The sequence below is a fragment of the Sciurus vulgaris genome (assembly GCF_902686455.1).
Source record: "Sciurus vulgaris genome assembly, chromosome: 5".
Classification (NCBI taxonomy): domain Eukaryota; kingdom Metazoa; phylum Chordata; class Mammalia; order Rodentia; family Sciuridae; genus Sciurus; species Sciurus vulgaris.
The window spans coordinates 64,767,279-64,771,409 of NC_136465.1; the positions used below are offsets into that span (position 1 = coordinate 64,767,279).

A 4,131-nucleotide genomic window follows, 5' to 3' on the forward strand; every position below is an offset into this window, starting at 1 on the left:
AACTTGCTCAATTTTTACAACTGGGGAAACACATGGACGGGTTAGTTGGGTTGATTTGGTCAATCTACAATGTATATAAAAATTGCAATATCCATAAATATACACAGCTATAAATATTCAGTATAGAATAAAAAATAAGGAAACAGGTTCCTTAACTCCTTTTCTTAAGTTGGTACTCTAGCTCCCTTCCAAGGTTGGATTGAGAAATATTGGTTAAGTATTGGTTCCAAAAAGTCATAGGACAGAGACAGGGGTAGTGGGCAATGTTGGGATTCTGAAAGGGCAAAGTCACTGTTCATTGTGGTTCTGAAATTTTCATTCAGTTTTGCTGAATGCACTGGCTCTGGCTTCACTTCTCTAAAGATAGAATACCTGTCCCTTGATTATGGCAAGAAGTCCAAGCTAGAGTTTGCTATCTACCCAATACCCCAGGTCTCACTGCAGTAGTGGAGCCTTACAACTCCATCCTGACAACCCATACCACACTGGAACACTCAGATTATGCTTTCATGGTAGATAATGAAGTCATCTATGACATCTGCTGCAGGAACCTAGACATCAAGCATCCCACCTGTACCAACCTCAGCTGCCTCATCAGCCAGACTGTGTCCTCAATCACAGTTTCTCTCTGCTTTGACAGGACCCTCACTGTAGACCTCACTAAGTTCCAGACTAATCTGGTGCCCTGTCACCACATTTACCTCCCCACCCGTCACCTGAGTACCCATGATGTCTTCTGAGAAAGCCTACCGTGAATAGCTGTGTGTGGCTGAGATAACCAGCTCCTGCTTTGAGCCCAGCAGCCAGATGGTAAAATGTGACTCAAGGCGTGGCAAGTATATGGCCTGCTGCATGCTGTACCGGGGAGATGTGGTGCCCAAGGATGTGAATGTTGCTATTGCCACCATCGAGACCAGCAAGACTATCCAGTTTGTCGGCTGGTGCCCAACAGGTTTTGAGGTGAGAGCTGATAAATTAGAGAGGGGATAAATAACTGGAGAAGCAGAGACAGATGACAAAAGATGGTAGAGTGAAATCTTGGGAGCTTCAGGTTGTATGTGTTGATGTGGGGAGAGGAAGTTACACCAAATGCAACATTAATTTCATTCAACTTTGTTTGAGACAAAGACTTGAAATTTTGTCTGCTGAAGCCATTTTAGAGTCAGGCATGGTGGTCCATGCCTGTAATCCCAATGACTTGAGTGGCTGAAGATGGAAGATCATATATGTGAGGCAAACATGGGCAATTGAACAAGAGCCCTCAAAATAAAATTTTTAAAAAGGCTGGGAATGTAACTCAGTGGTAGTGTCCCTGGGTTAAATCCCTTATCAGAAACAAACAAACAAACAAAATGCAGAAAGAAATTTTTAGAAAACATTGAGAATATTTTAAGAAAAAAAAAAAAAAAAAAAAAATCCCCCCCCTCCTTTTTTTTGGCGAGCTGAGGAACAAGTAATGATTTTGGAATGGACCTAAATCATGATGCTTTTGGAGTTCATGATTCAGTTCAATTTACATGAAATTAATTTTAATGGACATGTACACTTCTAGGTATATTTTAATTTTAAAATAAATTATTCATGTTGCTAGAGGGGTAGAGTTTAATTTTCTAACAAAAAATGTGTTCCTGCAATTTATTTTGAAAAATTAAATACCTTCCCTGTAAGGCTTAATCAACTTGGAGAAACAGTGGGACCATTTTTTTATTACATGAATCATTTGTGTCATAAAGCCCTGACATTTCCCTTTCCTGTCAACCATGTAAGCATCCTCTGGCAGAGCAAGGGAGTGTAATATTCCTTCTCACTACTCTTCTCCTGGCTACATTTCTCATCTTCCTCCCCCAAGATTATGCCTATTTTTATTGGCACTTCTGGTCATTGTTGCAAAAATAGCCAAGGTCTTTCAAAAACAGTGTTCTTTTTCCTTTTTTTAAATGGAAATAAACAGAAGGTAGTAGGAGAATAAAGGGGGAAATAGAGAAAATACAGAGATGTGGGGATGGTGGGGGAAATGAACAATAAAGGAGATGCCCTCTCATTCTCTCTCATTTATTTTAAACAGATGTTCTGAGCTCATATCCACAAAGATCAATAAGGTATGTTAACAACTCTAATAAGGGGTTTACAGGAAAGCACATGCCAGGAGAGTGAATGTTGCTGAAACTTCATCCTCTGACATTGTTCACAAGGGTATTTGTCCCCACCTGACTCAGGTCAAGGGGTGGGACTGTTCAGAAAAGGGGAGAGTTGGCTCCAGGCACAAGTCTTATGCTGGTCAGGAGCAGATGTGGCAAAATATTTGATACGGCAAGGTTTATATTCATCATCTTTCTCCTACTCACTTTTTGGTCCCTTACCTCATTTTAGTTTGCCCTCCACCACCAAGACGGCACTTGAGTTTAAGAAGAATGATAAAACATTGTGCATTCATTTGGTTGGCTACCTATCTTTACTATTTCCTGTTGCCACTTCCACCCCCTACAATCAAGAAGATATATCTTTAAAAGCAATGAATTTAATTGTCAATTTAGGCATGGTAGCCTGGGCAGTAGTAAGAGTTTGGACAGTTCTGGTTTTCAGTGTCCCCCAAATTTCACAATTTGTCACCTTAGACTTTTTCCAGTTTCTTACCAATTCTTGATATTGGTGTTGGTTTGGAATGTATGTGTGGGGAGGAGAGAGATTTCTAGGATGGCTGCTGCACCATAAGATCGGACTGGGTTAGCTTGGAGGACCCTGACTCGCCACCAGAACTTGGGAAGTTGTCTTATTCAGGCAAGAACGTTAACTGTCTTTGGAGCTCTTGCTTTTCTTCCAAGAATTCCTGTCTTCCAGAAATACAAGCCCTGGTTTGTATTAACGTTTATCCCCAAGGACCTTTTTGGTCCTTTTAAAATTTATTGTTTTGGAAATATCCCTATGTCTTCTTACAATCTATTCACCCTTGGCAGAGAAACTTTCACACATATTTGCAACCTTACTTAAGAGGAATTTCAGAGATCATTAGGGAAGAATAACCATCACAAAAATTTCATTTCAGTAACGATTTGCCTCTAAAAGGGAAAAGCATTTCCCTTTTAGACATAAACATATACTGGGTACCTCCCATGTAATAATAATTTTATTCATTGTTTTCCTTTGTCTCTGCTATTTTCAACTAACATTTCTTCCTAGTACCAGCCCTGTCTTCTTTTCCAGACTTTAAATCCTCCAGCCCTTGCTTTTGAAATTTTTTGGACCAATCCCATGTGCTTTTCTCTCCAGTGCTCACTTCTTTCTACCTGCCCACTCTCCCAACCTCCTGATTCCTCCCTCTTGCACACCACCTTGCAGTCCCATCCCCACACACATGACCGTGACTTGCTAGCGCACCTTGTTACGAGACATGCCCTCTTGAGTTATCTTTTCACTGACTTGCATATTCTGCTGTTGTCTTCCTCCTTTGTTTCCCAGGTAGGCATCGATTACCAGCCACCCACTGTGGTACCAGGAGGGGATCTGGCCAAAGTCCAGCGGGCTGTCTGCATGCTGAGCAACACCACAGCAATTGCGGAGGCCTGGGCCCCACTTGACCATAAGTTTGACCTAATGTATGCCAAGCAGGCCTTTGTGCATTGGTATGTTGGAGAAGGAATGGAAGAAGGAGAATTCTCTGAGGCCAGGGAGGATCTGGCTGCCCTGGAGAAGGATTATGAAGAAGTGGGGACCGATTCATTTGAAGAAGAAAATGAAGGGGAGGAATTTTAAATATACATCTTCCCCGTGGTTGCGTCTCTTTATTTATGCTGCTCCACTTGAAGCACATTTAACTAGTTGAGGATAATAGACTATTCTCCCAACCCCAGAGTGATTGATGTCTTACATAGGAGGAGGGCACCAGATTCCAGTATTCATGGGCAATGTGACTGGCCAAAAGTAGATGCTGAATTCTATTGGACATTCGTTTGAGCCAAGAGTAACTTTGTCACTAAAGAAAATGAAGGTTACTATCTCTGGGTGAAGGTGAAGCCAGTTACACATGTGAGGAGGCCTAATCAGGTTTTTAAATTCTAGATTAGGCTGGGTCCACCCCACTTAACACCATCTGACCTGATCTCGTTCATTTATAGGTACTTATGAAGGCAGGAA

At 41.5% G+C, this 4,131-nt stretch overlaps 1 pseudogene across 1 annotated transcript; it reads left to right on the top strand.

Annotated features, from left to right (window-relative positions):
* The first annotated feature begins 347 nt into the window (after window positions 1-347).
* LOC306661340 (tubulin alpha-8 chain-like) lies at window positions 348-3,843 on the top strand (annotated as a pseudogene). The gene is made up of 2 exons (XR_013766649.1): window positions 348-960; window positions 3,457-3,843. The product of XR_013766649.1 is annotated as a tubulin alpha-8 chain-like (transcript).
* The last annotated feature ends 288 nt before the right edge of the window (window positions 3,844-4,131 follow it).